At 46.9% G+C, this 12,650-nt stretch overlaps 1 non-coding gene across 1 annotated transcript; it reads left to right on the top strand.

The window, feature by feature from the left end:
- The first annotated feature begins 11,925 nt into the window (after positions 1-11,925).
- Trnal-caa lies at positions 11,926-12,000 on the top strand. The gene has a single exon. It is a non-coding gene; the product is annotated as a tRNA-Leu (tRNA).
- Positions 12,001-12,650: the final 650 nt, after the last annotated feature.

The raw sequence follows: 12,650 nt of genomic DNA, 5'->3' as shown, positions 1-12,650 counted from the left end.
AATCACATTTTCGCGCGCAGCTTTTTCGAACATATTGGTACCGTGCACTGTCGTGCATGAGCCGATGATGATGTTTGGTTTGTGGGGCGCTCAAACTGCGCGGTCATCAGCGCCCGTACAAAGTCTACATCTACATCTACATCCATACTCCGCAAGCCACCTGACGGTGTGAGGCGGAGGGTATTTTGAGTACCTCTATCGGTTCTCCCTTCTAATCCAGTCTCTTATTGTTCGTGGAAAGAAAGATTGTCGGTATGCCTCTGTGTGGGCTCTAATCTGTCTGATTTTATCCTCATGGTCTCTTCGCGAGATATACGTAGGAGGGAGCAATATGCTGCTTGACTCCTCGGTAAAAAATGGAAATGTCGTGTGGCTAGGGCCTCCCGTCGGGTAGACCGTTCGCCTGGTGCAGGTCTTTCGATGAAGGTATGTTCTCGAAACTTCAACAAAAGCCCGTACCGAGCTACTGAGCGTCTCTCTTGCAGGGTCTTCCACTGGAGTTTATCTATCATCTCCGTAACGCTTTCGCGATTACTAAATGATCCTGTAACGAAGCGCGCTGCTCTCCGTCGAATCTTCTCTATCTCTTCTATCAACCTCATCTGGTACGGATCCCACACCAGTGATCAGTATTCAAGCAGTGGGCGAACAAGTGTGCTGTAACCTACTTCCTTTGGTTTCAGACTGCATTTCCTTAGGATTCTTCCAATGAATCTCAGTCTGGCATCAACTTTACCGACGATTAATTTTATATGGTCATTCCATTTTAGATCACTCCTAATGCCTGCTCCCAGATAATTTATAGAATTAACTGCTTCCAGTTGCTGACCTGCTATATTGTAGCTAAATGATAAACGATCTTCCTTTCTATGTATTCGCAGCACATTACACTTGTCTACACTGAGATTCAATTGCCATTCCCTGCACCATACGTCAATTCGTTGCAGATCCTCCTGCATTTCAGTACAATTTTCCATTGTTACAACCTTTCGATATACTACAGCATCATCCGCAAAAAGCCTCAGTGAACTTCCGATGTTATCCACAAGGTCATTTATGTATACTGTGAATAGCAACGGTCCTACGACATCCCCTGCGGCACACCTGAAATCACTCTTACTTCGGAAGACTTCTCTCCATTGAGAATGACATGCTGCGTTCTGTTATCTAGGAAAGTCCCAATTTTTACACAGTCCATTTTCTTTTCACAATGATGATGAAATGATGAGGACAACACATTCACCCAGTTCCCGGGCAGCGAAAATCCCCAACCCGGCCGAGAATCGAACCCGGGATCCCGTGATCCAGAGGCAACAACTCTAGCGCCTAGACCACTAGCTGCGGACATGCATGGGCCGATAAGCTATATTTCATCTTATTTGTAACTCTTACGAAAGCATCTAATATCTTATTCGCCGCTTAACACTTGCGAGCTGCAAAATGTCGAGAGCATCACTGTCAGCATCTGGCCTAGACGGTATTTTGCTGCTCTTCTGTAACAGAGACACCAAGAAATATTAGATACAGGGTCCCAGGTAGATGCCATTTTCCTTGACTTCCGGAATGCGTTCGATATGGTTCCGCACTGTCGCCTGATAAAAAAAGTAAGAGCCTACGGAATATCAGACCAGCTGTGTGGCTGGATTGAAAAGTTTTTAGCAAACAGAACACAGCATGTTATTATCAATGGAGAGACGTCTACAGACGTTTAAGTAACCTCTGGCGTGCCACAGGGGAGTGTTATGGGACCATTGCTTTTCACAATATATGTAAATGACCTAGTAGACAGCGTCGGAAGTTCCATGCGGCTTTTCGCGGATGATGCTGTAGTATACAGAGAAGCTGCAGCATTAGAAAATTGCACCGAAATGCAGGAAGATCTGCAGCGGATAGGCACTTGGTGTAGGGAGTGGCAACTGACCCTTAACATAGACAAGTGTAATGTATTGCGAATACATAGAAAGAGGGATCCTTTATTGTAGGATTGTATGATAGCGGAAAAAAACACTGGTAGCAGTTACTTCTGTAAAACATCTGGGAGTATGTGTACGGAACGATTTGAAGTGGAATGATTATATAAAATTAATTGTTGGTAAGGCGGGTGCCAGGTTGAGATTTATTGGGAGAGTCCTTAGAAAATGTAGTCCATCAACAAAGGAGGTAGCTTACAAAACACTCGTTCGACCTGTACTTGAGTATTGCTCATCAGTGTGGGATCCGTACCAGGTCGGGTTGACGGAGGAGACAGAGAAGATCCAAAGAAGAGAGGCGCGTTTCGTCACAGGGTTATTTGGTAAGCATGATAGCGTTACGGAGATGTTTCGCAAACTCAAGTGGCAAACTCTGCAAGAGAAGCGCTCTGCATCGCGGTGTAGCTTGCTGTCCAGGTTTCGAGAGGGTGCGTTTCTGGATGAGGTATCGAATATATTGCTTCCCCCTACTTATACCTCCCGAGGAGATGACGAATGTAAAATTAGAGAGATTCGAGCGCGCACGGAGGGTTTCCGGCAGTCGTTCTTCCCGCGAACCATACGCGACTGGAACAGGAACGGGAGGTAATGACAGTGGCACGTAAAGTGCACTCCGCCACACACCGTTGGTTGGCTTGCGGAGTATAAATGTAGATGTAGATGTAGATGTAGAACACGAGCATCTCGCGCCTGCTGGCAGTGCCACTCCACTGCGCTTTGCTCACGTCCTGTCCGCACTGCGCCCAGGTCGACGCGTTGTACCGCTTGCAGCTCAGTCGCCCTTCTTTCCTCCCCTGATCTGCTGAATCACGCTCTCCCTCTCCCCGGCACTCCCACCTTCCTACGGCACACGTGCGCACCATCTCGTGCTGCCAAGCACACCTGAATAGCGGTCCTCGCCGACCTAATTAATTATAGATAAGTAAGCAAGGCTCGTCTGAATAGAGTTCTCGGAACGAATGAAATGTGATCAAGTAAAGAAACGGTCCTCGAAGTGGTTCATTACTTTGAAGAGAACTCCCACTTTAACAATGCGGCCGTGCCTGCTATAACTCACTGTCTGTAATTCCTTTTGTTGCTTTCTTTGTAAATGAAGAGGGAGCTGGCCCAGTCCCATTTGAGAGCTATAATTTGCGTGAGTGACGGTGCTACGGCAAAACCCTCGCGGAACAAAAGGTCCTGGAACTGGATGGCTGATTCGGTCGCGAGCCTTCGTGTTGATACGTGTATTACTGGTCCTCCCAGCCCTGAGACACCTAAGAGAACCACATGTAAGTGGACTGGCGTTTTTCACACTGACTCATAACTTGCGAGGCAACACAGTGGTAAAACAGGGTGTTCATGAAGTACCACAGTGATTTCAGAAAGTCGTAAGATGCAAACTATTGAAGATAGAGACTCTTGGTTAGTTATAAAACATTTGAGAGTTCAAAGTTTTTTTCTCTTGTCCTTTGCTGCAGAATTGATTATGAGTGCCCCAAAATGGTAATGTAATGAGCGTATGGCATTGGTGGCCGGTTCGGCCGCCGCTCCACAAGTTCTTTCACGCCACTACGGCGGCTTGTGAGTGAATGAGGATGAAATTACGATGAAAGACAGACAACACCCAGTCATCATGAGGCTGAGAAAATCCCTGACCCCGCCGGGAATCGAACCCGGGACCCCTTGCGCGGGAAGCGAGAACGCTACCGCAAGACCACAAGCCGCAGACCCCCAAAATGGTGACAGACCAGTAAAAGGACCAATGAGTTGTCCGATAGGCACAATCCAAATCTGTGACAAAGCTACTGCGGTATTACCTACGACAGTATGGAAGAACACCAACGGCAAAAACAAGCATAAAGAGGTCGTCCAGAAACTTTAAAGAGACCGGCAGTGTCCAAGACCTTCCTCGAAGCGACGTCCCCTTACGTCTCAAGTATGTGAATTTCAACATAGCCCCCTGAACATTCGTCGTGGCTCATGTGAATATCAACTGTCTATAAACTGTTACAAAAGTGATTAAGTCTTCTTGCTTACAAAGTGCAAGTGATCTAAGCACTGCACCCTGTGGAATGCATCCGTGTGTTCCATACTGGCCTCCATACTGACTGACAATGACTACCTGAAAAAGTGCCGTCTTCAAATGGAGCAGAGTTCCCATTTTCTGAACATGTGAATCGCCACAGCATTAGGATTTGCGGCTGCGAAAGCTCACACAACACGTGAGAACAAATGCGTGATATTCCGAAGGTTAATGTGTCGTGCCGACTAATCCATGATAGGGTGACGGGCCTTTTTTTCTTCGCTTTGATAACCATAACAGGAAATATTTACCTGGACGTGCTGGAACAGTTCTTGCTACAACAGATCGAAGAGCTCCAGCCGTCTATCATTTTGGAGCATGATGGTGCACCCCCACATTTTAAATGTGTAGGATTTGCTGAATGACATTTTCTGAAAGATGGATGTTTCGTTTTGGTCCCATAGCATGGCCCGCAAGAACTCCTAATGTCACGCCGTTAATTGCTTTTTGTGTGGCTACATCAAGCATCGCATGTAAACCAATCAATGACACTGCTACCCTTCATGCACAAATTAATGAAGCGATCAGAACTGTTGATGCCGTAGTGCTGACCCGTACAAGGACAGAACTCGAATAGCTGTTCTACGAGCAGCGTGTGATCCACATATTGAAGTTCTAACATAACAAAACACTGACAGCCGCTAGGTGCTTTACAACAAACAACGATACCCTATATCTAATAATGCCTGAAATCTGGTTACGCAGGACAGAGTGGATCAGGTTGTGGAAGGGGGCCAAGGTCAGTTGCTGTTAGTTACAGCCGGCCGGAGTGGCCGAGAGGTTCTAGGCGACACAGTCTGGAACCGAGTGACCGCTACGGTCGCAGGTTCGAATCCTGCCTCGGGCATGGATGTGTGTGATGTCCATAGGTTAGTTAGGTTTAATCAGTTCTAAGTTCTAGGCGACTGATGACCTCTGAAGTTAAGTCGCATAGTGCTCACAAGGGAACCTCCCCATCGCACCCCCCTCAGATTTAGTTATAATTTGGCACAGTGGACAGGCCTTGAAAAACTGAACACAGATCAATCGAGAAAACACGAAGAAGTTGTGTGGAACTATGAAAAATAAGCAAAATATACAAACTGAGTAGTCCATGGGTAACATATGCAATATCAAGGAGGAAGTAAGCATAAGCGGGCCGTGGTCTCGTGGTTAGCGTATGCAGCTGCGGAGCGAAAGGTCGTTGGTTCAAGCCTTACCTCGAGCGAAAAATTTACTTGCTTTATTTTTGCAAAGTTATGATCTGTACATTCGTTCATTGACGTCCTGTTCACTGTAATAAGTTTAGTGTCTGTGTGTTGCGACCGCACTGCAAAACCGTGTGATTAGTAGACGAAAGGACGTGCCTCTCCCATGGGAACCTAAAACATTTAATCGCAAGGTCATAGGTCAACCGATTCCTCCACAGGAAAGCACGTCTGATATATTCTATACGACACTGGTGACGGCATGTGCGTCACATGACAGGAATATATTTCGACCCACCTAACTTGCACACTTGGCGAATGGGTAAAAAATTCTTCTACCTTGCCCGATTTAGGTTTTCTTGTGGATGTGATAATAACTTCCAAAAAAGTTATGAAAACATAAGAGTGTGTCACATAAACTGCAACAAATGGATGCAACAGTTTCACAGTCGCACAGTTTTCTCTGCGCTCTGTCAAAACATATGTTTTTAACGTTTTCAAATGCTTCCGTGTGTAGATCGTCAAATCCTGCATATGTCCAAGCAAATCTGAACATGTCCTGGAATTTTGGAGAGCGATATTGATTATGTGTGAGTGCCTGAACTCTGATAATTGTCTGAAAATAAAAAATTAAAATTTTCACTCGCGGGAAGACTTGAACCAAGGACCTCTCGTTCCGCAGCTGCTCACGCTAACCACGAGACCACGGCGCTCCTGATCTTACAATCTCCTTGATGTTGCCTATGTTGCCCATGGACTACTCAGTTTGTATATTTTGCTTATTTTTTCATAGTTCCACACAACTTCTTCCTGTTTTCTCGACTGATCTGTGTTCAGTTTTTCAAGGCCTATCCACTGTGCCAACTTATAACTAAATCTGAGGGGGGTGCCATGGGGAGGTTCCCTTGTCAGAGCCATTTTTTTTTTGTTAGTTACACAAGAATACACACAACTTAATTGCTCAAACCAATGCACAGTTTTCTCTTTAAAACAACAAAGATCAATTCACGGCTGAGGGCCCAAGTAACTCTCCAGAATAAGTTTGAATGATTGCTTTTAAAACACCAGGATTTAAAGTAACGGCTGAAGGCTTTACTTAAGCAAACTTACAATATCTTCTCGGCTAAAGGCCGAAATAATATTTCAGATCAGCTAAGGAATACTTTAAAAGCCAAGCATTTACAAATTCTGGCTAAAGGCCATATTAAGAAAAATTCAAGTTAATTCTTCGGCTGAAGGCCCAATGAAAAAATTTTCCTTGCATAATAAAAGAGAGGCTTTAATAATAAGCTTTACACAGTAAAACAGAAAAACATCTTAAGAAAACTCGAAGTACCTTGTCGGATGAAGGCCCAAACAACTACTCAAGAACAATTAAAGATAACATTAAGATAAACATTTACAGAACACGGCTGAAGGCCATTCCAAGAATTCAAGATAATTAAAGGGAAATCTTACAGATAAGGATTTACATATTAAAGCCACAGATTCTGGAACAAACTCGGCTGAAGGCCTAGATACAGAGCAACAGGATTTTTAAATGAAACACGGCTGAAGGCCTAATCTTAAAGTTGTTATGAACTTCGGCTGAAGACCATGTATTAAACATAAAACAGACAATATTAATACACGGCTGGAGGCCTGGCACAGTACCTGCAACCAAATAAAATGGCAATCACAAACAACAAACAGTGGTGCTCAGAAGTGTTCCAAGGGTCGGCGTGGGGGGGCCTCTAACTACAGTTTAGGTGAGACAGGCAGCCAAGCGTAACACTGAACAATCGGGTGGCAATACGACCTATGGACGACTGAGGAACCAACCAACAGCCTAATCAATTCCCTTCCACCCGACACACTCGCTGCTCTATTTCAACCGACCGACTGACTACTCCAGTACGCAGACAGCATTCATCCCCTCAGTGGAAATCACAGCAGCTACACATGGTTCCACGTAAACACACTTGCACAAGAACTCGAACAATTGTAAAAGCAATCACTGTGGAACAACAACGATGAATCAATTCAACACACAGTTTCCACAAACGGTTGGCGAACAAATACACGTCATCCAGTGAGACGACCGACCGAACGACCAACCCAGGTCGTTCCCACTCAAGTTGCGTGTGTCGGCAACGGTCGGGCGAGTCTTGGCTGTCCGAAGCTGACTGCAGCTCCAACTCGACTCAGCTCCATGTCCGTTCGGAACGCGGAGACACGGCGACCCGGGCACACTGGCTCGGAGCCATCCATGCAGAGGTAACTCTTGCCCATTGGCCACGACATCTCTGCCCACGGAAGGACCCGACCCACGTCCGGCACGATGACCAAGTGACGAGGCCCAGAAACGGTCAAAAGATCCAATACACGTCGCCCGATGAGACGACCAACCGAACGAGCAACCAACGGTCGTCTCGCTCCAATCTCCCTCCGTCGGACAGTTCACGTGTGTCGCCAGCGGTAAGCGAGCACTGGCTGCCCGCACCTCACTGGCGCTCCATCGCCGACTCACTGATTTTGCGCCCCGACTGAGCTCCCAGCTGAACTCCAGACACACGACGACCTGGAAATACTATCGGTCGCTCCAAAGATGGTACGACAGTGGACTTATCGATAAGCGCTGCTGCTGCCACTCACGGGCAGATAAGCCCAGTAAATGGAATAAGAAAACGAGGCAGCAGTACCGTAAAAGAAGATAACAAACAATAAACGGGATGAACACGAGCCGCGCACGGCTCAGTGTCCAAGCTATATTTTTTTGAAATGATAACTGGACTTTATAGACTCCCTGTATTTCACAACACTGCATTTCATTCGTACCTTTACGGAAATTACTGAAAATTGTGGCTACGAAAGTCATTCAAAATATCTTTAAAATATTATAACCATGCTCTCCTTTGTAAAACGACTTATTGACAAACAATCACCAATGTCTGTTCACCATTATGGATATGCTTGTCGTGGGGATCCCAGTTCCGTTACCGCTAAAGGCAACTGCTTTGGAGAAAAGAAATATTCCCAGAATGAGATTTTTCACTCTGCAGCGGAGTGTGCGCTGATATGAAACTTCCTGGCAGATTAAAACTGTGTGCCCGACCGAGACTCGAACTCGGGACCTTTGCCTTTCGCGGGCAAGTGCTCTACCAACTTTTTTTGTTTTATTTATTTTTTTGTTTTTTGATTTTATTTTTTTATTTTTTTGGGCTAGTGCTCTACCAACTTTTTTATATTTTGCTTTTTTATTCGTTTCGTCTTTTTTTTATTTTGCAGCGTATAAGATAACAAATAAAAATTTCTTGTGCAAGAAAATAAAAGACGACGTTCTTCATAAAATAACACAATATCCTTTGAAAACGGAAAACGTAAAAGTTAGCTATATTTCCGCAACTGTCTTCTTTTTTTATTCTTTTTTATTTTTATTTTTTGTTAACATAAATGAGTATACAGTCTCACCATCAGCAGCAACCCTCTCTTCTTTTTTTTTTTGTTTTGTTTGGGAGCACAGGAGAAAGAAAAACAAAGAGGCTGCAGATAGAGAGCTATGTGTGAAAAGGATAAACATGTGTAAGAAGAAAAAAAACGTAGAAGAGGAGGAGAAAAGAAAAGTGAAATAAAATAGGAATACTTTCCGCGCCATGCTCCACTTTGGCGCGCCATCAGAACAAAATGCATTCTATCATTGACCATTGAAGGGGAACGTAGGATCGTCCAGTCTTGGCTGGCACGGTTCGTTGAGATTCCAGCTTTGAGGCGGGTTGGTGAAAATACTCTGTAAATAGTTCGCGAAAGTGGCCCAATAGTGTCGATGCCGGCGAAGGGTGTGGTGATGTACTTGGAGGCGTGTCCAAAAGTCCGCCGGATCGACGATATCCCGGAAGAGGTAGTTGACAGCCATGCCACTGATCCATGTGATGGCGTGCCACTTAGCCGATGGAAAGTAGGTCGTGTCGGGATGGATCATCATGGTAGCAGAAACGTGATGTGGTGGTACTCGGAGGTAGAAAGTCACAATCTTCTGTACGAGGGTCCAGACAGCTGCTGCTGGCCCACACTCAAAACGATGTAAATCTGTATCTTCGACATTGCACTTGAGCCACAGGGGTGAGTCCGCCAGTGCGATGCGATGCAGTTTCTGTCTTGTAGTATACTTGCCGTTGACGAGAAGGTACCACATAGAGGTGGTGTCAGTGGTGTGATATGGTTGGTGGATCGTTTTCCAAACTGTAGGCCGTGAAACATGGGGGTGACGTGTTTCGATGGAGTTGCGGGGTGGAGACTTTCGGAGAAGGCGGTAGATGTCGCGGGTGGTCGTCTTCCTGGTCGTGGGGAGCTCGGTGCATATGTAGCTGTACTCCAAAAAGAAACGGCCGATATGTGACATCGGAGGTGGGGTGTGTGCCAAAGACGTCGGTGGGCGTCTCGAAACAGGTGCGAGCTCGGTGGTCAACATTCCAGTAAAACTAGCATTTTGGCTTTTCCATAACCGGAGCATAGTATTGGTGTAAAGTGCCGTAGTCCTGGCTCTCACATTAACCAGATCGAGGCCACCATCCCGCTTCGGTAAGGTGAGAGCTTCATACTGGACTTTGAAGATGTGTCCAGAACAAATGAAATAGCCGAAAGCCGCCTGTAATCTGGCCGCCATTGTTGCAGTGATGGGCAGAATCTGCGCTATATGGGGTATCCGGGCTGCCAGATGGGTATTGACGAAGGTGACTATCTGGCACATAGTCAGCGGGCGTAGTATGTGATTTTGTAAGTTGGCCCGGATGCGTTGCAGCAGCGCCCGAAAATTGATCGCCGAGGTGCGACGAATGTCTCGCGTGTACACCAACCCGAGACAACGAAGGGTGTCCACCAGTTGTAATGGGACTACGCTGTCTGCGGGAAGGCCGCGGCCGATCTTCATGGCACATGATTTTGCCACGTTCGTAGCGCTCCCTGCCCCTGCACTGTAACGGGTAATCCACTGCATCGCAGCTTGTACGTCGGCCGCTGAACGTACGACGAGGGCCAAGTCGTCCGCGTAAGCTCGGCAGCGGAACATATGATCCCGGAGTGGAATACCTGTCAAACGTCGCCGTAATCCGCAAATGAGTGGTTCCATCGCAATGGCATAAAGCACCGTCGACAAAGGGCAACCCTGCCGTACTGAGCGTTCAATCCGTATAGGTTCTGTAAGTCTGCCGTTGACGAGAAGTCTGGACGTTGCTCCACGAAGGAGCCGCATAATCACTTGCGTGAACGTCGGGGGAATTGCCATTCGGTCCATCACTGCGTTGAGGAATGCACGATTGACGCGGTCAAACGCTTGTTTGAAGTCGATGGAGATTAAAGCTGCTGGCAGTCGCGAGTGTGTTGCCACAGCGATCACATCTCGATATTCACTGAGGGCTGTCTGTATATTACGATCGCCGCCTAAAGATGTTTGTTCGTGGGAAACAATGTCTCGTAAGACATGATTGAGTCGCACTGCTAGAAGGCGTGTGAAAATCTTGAAGTCGGAATTGAGTAACGTGATCGGCCGATAACTGTCGAGTCGTGTTCCTCCTGCGGGTTTCGGGACTGGTACAAGTAAGCCTTCCATGAACATTGGTGGCGGGTTCACCGCGCCGGAAAAAAGTTCCCAGTACATGTCCCTCCATCGTGGCATCATCAAATCTTGGAAGGTTCTGTAAAATTCGAGAGGTAAACCATCCGGGCCGGGAGATCGATTCAGAGACCCTTTGGCCACAGCGCCTTGGACGTCGTCGGTGGTCACTTCAGAAGTCAGGAGGGTTGCAGCTGCTGCGTTTAGAGTACTAAGTGTCTCCTGGGTAACCTCAGCAATGGCCTCTGCACCGGCAGGTACTTCTTGATAGAAAAGTCTATAGTGCGTTGTGAATGCATCCGCAATGGTAGCTTGCGAAGTCAGCCGTCGTCCATCAGGTAAGTCTAAAGTTGTCATCAAAGCCTGTCGGCGTCGACGAACATTTTGAATAATATGATGCATAGAAGGTTCTTCACCGTTAATACTTTCTTGGCTGCGTGCTCGCACAATAGCTCCCTCTAGACGGCGTCTGGTCAAGGTTAAAATCTTTGCCTTGATGCGTTGAGCTTCTTTTAGACGATCCGGGGATGGAGGTTGATCCATGAGTTCACGTAGAGCGCTATAGTAGAAATCAGTTGTATGGTGATTCCACCTGGCTCTGGCTCTGCCATAGTGCGTCAATGTGCGTCGGATGGCCGGTTTGGCGCACAGCAACCACCACTGCAGTGTGGTCTCGTAACGCATAATGCGTTCAACACAGGTGTGCCACGTGTCGGTGACCTGTTGTCGACATTCAGGGTCCCGCAGTAGCGCGACATTGATTAAACTTTTCACTCGAGGGAAGACTTGAACCAAGGACCTCTCATTCCCCAGCTGCTCACGCTAACCACGGGACCACGGCGCTCCTGAACACAATACCCAGTCCCTGAGCGGAGAAAATCTCCGACCCAGCCGGGAATCGAACCCGGGCCCTTAGGATTGACAGTCTGTCGCGCTGACCACTCAGCTACCGGGGGCGGACATACCAACTGAGCTACCGAAGCACGACTTACGCCCGGTACTCACAGCTTTACTTCTGCCAGTACCTCGTCTCCTACCTTCCAAACTTTACAGAAGTTCTCCTGCGAACATTGCAGAACTAGCAGAAGTAAAGCTGTGAGTACCGGCCGTGAGTCGTGCTTCGGTAGCTCAGTTGGTAGAGCACTTGCCCGCAAAAGGCAAAGGTCCCGAGTTCGAGTCTCGGTCGGGCACACATTTTAATCTGCCAGGAAGTTTCAAAAGAAATGTTACTCTGTAAAGTGAATGAACATTATAATGTGTGATGGATAGTAAAACACGCATTCACTATCACCTCGAGAAATTCATGTCACGACCAAAAAAACTTGGTGACAGTGTTGCTCTTTCTTTGCAGAATCACCTTTCCATGCGACACATTTTTCCCAGCGATAGGTGACCTGACAGAGACTTTGGTTGTAGACGTTTGATGTTTGGCTGTTAAGAAAATACTTCACCACGAAAATCGCCTACTTGACGTTATGTGATGGTTTCTTCGTCTGAGGAAAGGAGAAGAAGAAGACATTGCACACCAACTTAAGAGGCTATGGGAGGTCAGGCAAAATTTGATGAAAGGAGCAGCATGTATGACTGTGTGCTGTGCAGAACGAGGTGAAATATTGTCGTGGAAAAAAAAATACCACCTTTGATCTGTGCGCGCCTGCGATGTGCAAACGAAAGCGCCATTCAGTTTCTTTGCTGTTGCTAGTCAACGACCTGCGTAGCGTCCCGCCAGGGGGCACGTACATCGTCTGCCGTGTAGACTTAACGCCCCCGGATCAGCTCGGTATCAGTTGCGACCGATAGTAAAAGGACGGCTATACAACGGCAGCAGCTGCAAGTTATGT

This window comes from Schistocerca piceifrons, chromosome 2, assembly GCF_021461385.2.
Source record: "Schistocerca piceifrons isolate TAMUIC-IGC-003096 chromosome 2, iqSchPice1.1, whole genome shotgun sequence".
NCBI classification, from domain to species: Eukaryota; Metazoa; Arthropoda; class Insecta; order Orthoptera; family Acrididae; genus Schistocerca; species Schistocerca piceifrons.
This window is presented reverse-complemented; position numbering and strand designations above follow the sequence as displayed.